Raw genomic sequence first — 9,207 nt, forward strand, 5'->3', positions numbered from 1 at the left:
ATTCAACACAATTTCTCTCCACAGCATCCTTGAGAAGGGGCCATCTAATGTTTCCTGGATATTTCCAGTGACCGGGAGCTCACTGCTGATTATAGGCCAGTAGCCACATTCCTGGTTCAATTTGTCTCCTTGAAACTTCCACTCGTTACTAGTATATTCCAAATGCTCCTCTCTGTAGATCCAAAGAGAAAAATCTGCTCACTCTTCCACATGACGGCCCTTCAAATAGTATAGCCAGTTCTGATACCCTCTCTTGTTCTTATCTTCCTGAGAGGCCATGATCAGGATGGGATTCCTGTCTCCAGCAAGCCCCCTGTAATTCTAGACTACTGGGAGAACTTCCAGCAATGACATACAGAATTTAAAAAGATTCCACTATGTTTGTTTTCGTATGTGATAATGGTTTGTGATTAGTCTTAGCAGATGCACACTATAGTATTTAGGAGTAGTGTATCATGATGCATACTACTTATTTTCAAATATTATAGCAATATAGGTATAGGAATAGATAGATATGCCTAGGTCAGTGGTCGGCAAACTGCGGCTCGCGAGCCGCGGTTTGCCACTGGTTTGCCACTCTGTTGACTAATGAGTTTGCCGACCACTGACCTAGGTAGAGATAAAAAGAGAGATAAATAGAAAGTAAATATGGAAAGATGTTAACAATTGTGGAGTCTAGTGGAGGCTTTACAGGTGTTTGTTGTCCTTGTTTTACATCTTCTATGTTTGAAATTTTTCATAACTAAGATTTTGGAAATAGAAGTGGGGGATTAAAGAGAAATAAAGATATTTTCAAAAACACAAATCATCAAACAAAAAGAGACCTCCATCCAACAAATTTTCAGGCCAGTGAGCACTACTTCAGAACTCCTCCTGCCCCGAGCTGGCCAAATGCCAAAAGTACAGATTATCCACAAACTATTAAGAGTCACGCCTAAAGCAAGCTGACTCAGACAGTTTGAACAATAAAGAATGTGCAAAGGTATGCGAGGGGAGGAAGAGAGGGGTAAGGGGGAGGAGGAAAAAGGAAAGAGAAAGGAGGGAGACGGGAAGTCATGACCTAAAGTCTGTCCTTCTGGTAATACTGATTTCAAGATAAAAGTATAGGCACTTTATAACAATAAATGTTTACTCTACAATAAAGATCTAACAAATATCAAATAACATAATAAGAAATATACAAGGAAGAATTGACACACATAGTATTATGAGGAGAGCTTATTTTACCTCTCTCAATCTGTGACAGAGCAAGACAAACAATAAGTAAAGATATATACTTGAGGAACGTAATTGATATGATTTATCTAATTGATATATATATTAAACACAATATTTTGAAAACGAGGAATATATCTTTTCAAGGGCTTATGGACTATTCACCAAAATTGACTATTGAACCAAAGAAAAATAATAAATTCTGTAGAGTAAAAGATATTCTATTATCATAATGTAATAAAACTTTAAGTCAGTAACAAAAATCTTTTAAACTCTACTAAATGGTTTTTTAAAAAATCGTAATTCGTAAGCAAAAAATTTAAAATTGACACTGAAGCATCCATCTTATATAAATACTGCTGTTTGAAATTTTAACCCTGCTATTTGGCTTCTGTAAATTCTTGCTTGCTAAGACTATCCCACTTCAGAGAGGCCATTAAACCTTCCCCAGACAACGTTATCAGTGCTGGCGCCAGGCCAGGCCTCTGGTTGAGGTCTCAAGGCCCCAGCACATACGGGCTCTTTAAGAACTTGCAAAAGGGGCTGGAAACACCCCATATTTGCGAGACAAAGAAGGTAAAAACATATAAATAGGAAAAATTCCTGTATGTTGGGGCCCAGAATTTGAGAGACATTTTCCTCTGGACCCGCGCGTAATAAATGTAACTCCATCTCTCTAAGTATTGCTTTGTTCTTCTTCGGTTTTCTGTAACAACACAGCATAAGACTTGGACCAAAAATATTTTATAGCTTTAAACAATTACACATATAAATATGAAAATGAAAAAAAATGAATTAAGCACCCAACTCAAGAAGTTAGAGAGCCACAGGAAAACTAAAGACTTTCTAAAGTAGAAATTATTAAATGAGAAAAGAGAAAAACAACAGAGCTTATAAACATGCTCAAGAATATTTCAAATTAAATTACAAAGCTATAGTCATCAAAATAGTATAGTGCTGGCATAAACACAGACCACGGACCAATGCAACAGAAACTAGAGCCCAGAAATAAATCCATGCATATTTGGTCAACTAATATTTAACAACAGAGCCAAGGATACTTAATGGGGGAAAAAATAGTGTCTTCAATAAATGTGTCAGGAAAACTGGATATTCACATGCAAAAGAATGAAATTGGACCTTATCTTACACCATTCACAAAAATTAGCTCAAAATGGGTTAAAGACTCAGATATAAGACCTGAAACCATAAAATTCCTAGAAGGAAACAGAGAAAAAGCTCCTTGACAGTGGTCTTGGCAATGATTTTTGGGGGTATCACACCAAAAGCACATGGTACAAAAGCAAAAACAGATAAGTGGGACTACATCAAACTAAAACGTTTCTGCACAGCAAAAGAAACAATTGACAAAATGAAAAGGCATCCTATGGGATACATTTTTCCTCAAAAATTAAAAATGGAACCTGTGGGAATGGAGGAAAATATTTGCAAACCATATATCTGGTACAGGTTAATATCCAAAATGTATAAGGAGCTGGGAAGGGCTATCGGGGGGTCCAGGTCTCTGATGGCAGGAGCTTTGACCATGGCCTGGGATCACTGTGTGGCCCTGCTGCTGCTGCTGCTGCTGCTGGCCACTCTGGGGCTGAGTTAGCAGCCACACCCCAAGCCTGGTCTCCTTATTTTTTGTCTTGCTCTGTCACAGACTGAGAGAGGTAAAATAAGCTCTTCTCACAGGCATAGCTATAACTGTGGGGTCAAAGTCATGCAGCTTCTAATGACCCCTTGGGAAGCCTGGACTATTCAATTCAAGGCGATGGATCAATTTCGGAACCAATCTGAGGTGAACAACTGCTCCAGCTGCTACGACTAAGTTACGGCAAAGCCCCAGGGGCCTGCAGTCTTCTTGCTGATTACAAAGGCGGCCACATGCTGGAGAAGGAAGGGGGCTCCCAACTGAGAGTGTTCATAGAAGCTGTGCTGCCGATGGTCATGTAGCACAAAATGTTACTCTGGTCTGTCCCAAAACTGACCTCACCTGGAGGACACCAGATGGCCAGCTGGTGCCATCCATCACATTCTCACTCTCTACCCCACATAGCCATTAATAAACATTAAAAAAAATTATAAGGAACTCATACAACTCAACAGCAAAAAAACCCAAATAATTTAATTTTAAAATGGGCAAAGGACCTGAATAGACATTTTCCTAAAGAAGACATACAAATAGCTAATAAGTACCTGAAAAGATGCTCACTGATCATCAGGAAAATGCAAAGCAAAACTACAGTGAGATATCACATCACACCTGCTAGAATGGCTATTATCAAAAAGACAAGAGACTTCCACAAAGTGGACACTGGATTCTCCTATGATCAAGCCACATCTGCTTCCAAAAAATACTTTGAGAAGGTAAGTCGGTAGATCATCCGATGTGCACCAACAGCTTCTCGAAAGAACCACAGTTGAAACTCACTTTCAGCATTTCAAAGATGATTATGTATAAAAGGCAAAACACCAATTATGCTTGCATTTGTAAATATCACTCTAAAAGTTTTGTTTTTGTAACATTGGCTAAGGCTTTTTAAACATGGTTAGTTTAACTAACATGAGTCTTTTATTAGTAACTTCTTGATGACTAGCTAGTGTTTAGAGTGCTTAGCTCATCTATTTCTTTGATCATGTTTTCAGTGGAAAGAAGCACTCTTCTTACCCTTACTTGAACCTTCATGAACATCAGAGTAGTAACACAAGTATCTAAAGCTTCTGATCAAGGGTCCTAACATTTTCTTCTTGATTTTCTCTGTGTTAAATTAAATTATCTTTTAAGGTAACAGAGATCATAGTGTTAAGCTGTTAGCATCAGCTATCTAATTTAACTCTTGGAGTACATGTATATGTGATTGAAACAAATGTGAATCGTGTTTTTTAAAATACATGGTGGCAAAGTGACTTAATTGATCATGTATGTTCCTCATCCCTGAGGTTTCTAGTTTACATAGTTATTTTATTATTTATTAGCTGACTTAGTGTCTACATACATTTCTAGATATTGATTGAGTATAGTTATAAAGAATATTTATTTAATCCAGGGATTGCATTTTGAAATCATTGTAATTATTTTCTTTTCTGAAGCACTCAATGTAAAGTATATAATAAAAATTTTATAAAAATAATTATCACAATTACCATTATTACTTAATGTGTAGGGAGGGGATTAGCCAGTGGAACTTGACAACATAAAATAATAAAATATATGAAACATCAGAAAGGAAGAGATTAAATTATAACATTGCAAACCTGGAAAACCTCAGAGACTCAACTGAAAACTATTGCAAACAATAAGAAAATTCAGAAAAGTGGCTGAACACAAGATTATTATGCAAAATATCAATACTTTTCCTATAAAACAAAGCACAACTGATTAGATAATAGAATGAAAGAAACTATTCCTGTTACAGTAATAAGCAAAGAAATGAAAGATTGCCCTATCTAGTTGCTCAGTGGTTAGAGCATCAGCCCAAGGACAGAAAGGTGACAGGTTCGATTCCTCTCCCTTCCCCTTCCACTCTTTCCGAAAATCAATAGAAAAATCTTCAGGTGAAGATTAACAACAAAAAAAAGAAATAAAAGATCAAGCAAACACGTAATAAGCAAGAACTACATGAAAAAAACAAACAATTACTACTGAATGGCACAAAAGAAGTCTTGATCAAATGGAATAGCATACCCTGTGTCTGGTAGAAAAAACTCAATTTTATTAAAGCTGTCAATTCCCCTTTTACTTTTCTATAAATTTCAGGATATCACACACATTACCAAGAGGGTTTATTTTTTAATGGTCAAGCAAAACTATCCAGGAAAACTGAAAACACAAAACAACAACAACAAAAACTGGGTATATTCCTTCCTTACTTCCCACCTGCTCTGGAAGGAAAATGCTCCAGAGTGAACATTACACTGGGAGCCTCTTTTCTTGAAGAATGACTGCAAAAGGGCCCCCAAAATGGCTCCCCTGACAGAGACTCAACTCCACCCCCTTTCTCCACCCTGAACATCACTGCATGTGGCAGAGCTCCCGCACCCTGTAGCCCAGCCACAGCCACAATCCTGGGCAGTGTGAGTCTTCAAGCAGACAGATGTAAACACTAAGCCCCTGAGCTGTCACCCTGAGCAGCACTAAAGCACTGGGATCTCCAGTCCTTGTCATCTGAAAGCTTTGCCACATGAATGGGGTTAAATATTGTGCACCCCACAAACACACACAAAAAAAGACATGTTGAAGTCCTAACCTCCAGTACCTCAGAATGTGACCTTATTTGGAAACTAGAGGCCCTGTGCACAAATTTGTGCACCAGTGGGGTCCCTCAGCCTGGCCTGCAGGATTGGGCCGAAACTGGCTCTCCGACATCCCCCCAGGGGTCCCGGGTTGAGGGACCCCACCAGAGCAAGATCGGGACTAGGGAGAGATGTGGGAGGGCTCCAAGGCATGTCTGGCCCATCTCACTCAGTCCCAATTGGCCGGACCCCAGCAGCAAGGTAACCTACTGGTCAGAGCATCTGCCCCTTGGTGGTTAGTGCACATCATAGCGAGCAGTTGAGTGGCCTTAGCATATCATTAGCATATTACACTTCAATTGGTTAAACGGATGAACAGACACTTAGCATATTAGGCTTTTATTATATAGGATAGGGTCATTGCAGGTGTAATTAATTAAGATGATGTCATACTGGAGTAGGCCCCTAATCCAATATAATTGGTGTCCTTATAAAGAGATGGCCATGCAAAGACAGAGAATTGGAGTGATGCATCTACAGTCCAAAGAATGACAAAGAGTGATAAAAAGAGAATACACTGAGTTCCATAGAGACAGCGCCGGGGCAAGTTCAAGCCAGATGGGCACTGGGTGACTGTGTGCCTTGCTGAAGAAAAGTAATTAAACATGGGCAAATGAGATCCTTAGAAGCCGAGAGGTAAAATGTCAGCGTATGCATTTGTTGTGCAAACTTGCTGGGAGAAGCATAAGAAGAAGCATCCAGAGGCTTCAGTGAACTTCTCAGAGTTTTCTAAGAAGTGCTCAGAGAGATGGAAGACTAACGAGAAAGAAAAATTTGAAGACATGGCAAAAGCGGACAAGGTCATTAAGAAAGAGAAATTAAAACTTATATCCCTCCTAAAGGGGAAACAAAAAAGAAACTCAAGGATCCCAAAGACCTAAGAGGCCTCCTTCCGCCTTTTTCTTGTTTGGTTCTGAGTATCACCCAAAAATCAAAGGAGAGCATCCCAGCCTACCCATTGGTGACGTTGCAAAGAAGCTGGGAGAGGTGTGGAATCACACTGCTGCAGATGACAGGCAGCCTTATGAAAAAAAGGCTGTTAATCTGAAGGAGAACTATGAAAAGGATATTGCTGCATACCGAGCTAAAGGAAAGCCTGATATGACCAAAAAGGGAGTTGTCAAGGCTGAAAAAAGCAAGAAAAAGAAGGAAGAGGAGGAAGGCAAGGAAGATGAAGAGGATGAGGAGAAGGAGGGAGATGAGTAAGAACATGATGATGGTGAATAAGTTGGTTCTAGCACAGTTTTTTTCCCCTTGTCTATAAAGCATTTAACAGCCCTGAACACAACTCATTCCTTTTAAAGAAAAAAAAAACTGAAATGTAAGCTGTATAAGATGTTTTTAAACTGTACGGTGTCTTTTTAAATGTGTATTTATTTATTTATTTATTTATTTATTTATTTATTGTTGTTAATCCTCACCTGAGGATATTTTTTCCATTGCTTTTCAGAGAGAGTAGAAGGGAAGGAAGGAGGGAAAGAGAAACATCAATGTGAGAGAGACACATCCACTGCTTGCCTCCCACATGTGCCCCATTTAGGGGCCTGGGATGAACCTGCAACCCATTTATGTGTCCTTGACTAGATTTGAACCCACAATCCTTCTGTGCCTGGGCTGAAGCTCCAACCACTGAGCAACACTGGCCAGTGCCAAATGTGTCTAGATAGCCCTGTCCTGGAGGTATTTTCAATGATCACTAACCTTGCCTGGTACAGTATGGGGGCTGTAAATTGGCATGGAAATTTAAAGCCGGTTCTTGGTGCACAGCACAAATTAGTAATATATGGGGATGGTAGTTTTTTCATCTTCAGTTGTCTCTGATGTAACTTATATGAAATAATTCTTGTTCTGTTAACTGAATACCACTCTGTAATTGCAAAAACAAAAACTGCAGCTGTTTTGCTGACATTCTGAATGCTTCTAAGTAAATACAATTTTTTTAATTTAAAAAAATGATTGCCAGGAAGAAGCATAGAAGGGTTCCTCCCAGTGGTCGGCAAACTCATTAATCAACAGAGCCAAATATCAACAGTACAACGATTGAAATTTCTTTTGAGAGCCAAATTTTTTAAACTTAAACTTCTTCTAATGCCACTTCTTCAAAATAGACTCGCCCAGGCCATGGTATTTTGTGGAAGAGCCACACTCAAGGGGCCAAAGAGCCGCATGTGGCTCGTGAGCCACAGTTTGCCGACCACGGCTCTATACTATAGGTTTTAGATGGAGCATGGCTCTGCAGATTTCTCCAGAACCTGGAGAAATAAATTTCTATTTTAAGCCACACAATTAGTGGTACTTTGTCACAGAAGCTCTAGGAAATTAATACAGTTGTCTACAGTCAGAATCTGTGCATTCCACACTAGGCAGGCAGCTGAGCACCCGGTGGAAGTTGTCAATAGTTTTAAAAGGAAATTCTGACCCAGCCAACATGGCTCAGTGGTCCACCTAGGAACCAGGCAGTCACAGTTTGATTCCCAGTCAGGGCATATGCCTGGGTTGAGGGCTTGATCCTCTGTAGGGGGCTTGCAGGAGGCAGCCGATCAATGTTTCTTTCTCATCATTAATGTTTCTCTCTCTCCCTCTCTGAAATCAATAAAAATATATTTTTTTAAATAAAAGGAAATTCTGCCCTGGCCGGTTTGGCTCGGTGGATGGAGCGTTGGCCTGCGGACTGGGGGGTCCCAGGTTCGATTCCGGTCAAGGGCGTGTTCCTCGGTTGCGGGCACATTCCCAGTGGGGTGTGTGCGGGAGGCAGCTGATCAATGTTTCTCTCTCATCGATGTTTCTGGCTCTCTGTCCCTCTCCCTTCCTCTCTGTAAAAGAATCAATAAAAAATATATTAAAAAAAATAATAATAAAAGGAAATTCTGACTGTCCAAGCTAGGAGTGCAAGGGTCTCATGTTTGAGAGACATACCCTGGGGGCAAGACATCGCTCTCACATGTCTCCTAACTTTGTGCAGCCTCCACCTTGAGGACTTACTGGCCTGGGCTGGCTCCCCCTCGTTAAGTGCAGTCTCCTGCCACAATGAGCCCACCTAGCCAGGACCAAGCTGGCTCTGTTGTTACATAACACTAGTAACCCCAAGGATCCTGGGGATAGCGTGGAGCCTCAGAGGGCCCCAGACTGGACTTCTGGATCTGATACCGCTGCGTGTGGGGCCTGGAACACTAAATTCTGGGGACAGCCGAGGCATGTTACTTGTAGTCCAAATTATGGGGGCCACCCAGGTCACATTGTGCCCCTCACTATACCTGCCTCTCTCCCACTTAAACCCACCAGGCAAATTTTTACTCATTCTTCACAAATCTGGTCATGTCACCTCTTCCTCCAGCAGGTAAATGAATCACTCCCTCCTGGGCCTCCCATACACATTTCTCTGATACAGCTCTTAATCACGTTCTAGAGAAATGGTTCCGTAGACTGGGAGACAGAGACTAGTCTTTCATCTCTGACTCCCGAGTACCTAGCACTGTACCCCCCACCAATAATACTGTATGGCTTCCACAGCGCTTTCATATACATTAACCTTTCCAACTATGGATAGAATGTTAGAGTATTCTTGCTTATACCAGGAAAAACATCTCTCTCCTGGAATAATTTTATTTGTAGCTGGTGATCTCCCTCATTATACAGAGTTCCCTGGGAGAGACATGCTAGTTCTTTGCACTCCTCTCGTCCTAACCCCATTTA

At 40.5% G+C, this 9,207-nt stretch overlaps 1 pseudogene across 1 annotated transcript; it reads left to right on the plus strand.

Moving 5' to 3' along the window:
• Positions 1-6,146: 6,146 nt before the first annotated feature.
• On the plus strand, positions 6,147-6,720 carry LOC308243998 (high mobility group protein B1-like; annotated as a pseudogene). The gene has a single exon. The product of its transcript is annotated as a high mobility group protein B1-like (transcript).
• The last annotated feature ends 2,487 nt before the right edge of the window (positions 6,721-9,207 follow it).

The sequence above is a fragment of the Plecotus auritus genome (genome assembly GCF_963455305.1).
Source record: "Plecotus auritus genome assembly, chromosome: 3".
Classification (NCBI taxonomy): domain Eukaryota; kingdom Metazoa; phylum Chordata; class Mammalia; order Chiroptera; family Vespertilionidae; genus Plecotus; species Plecotus auritus.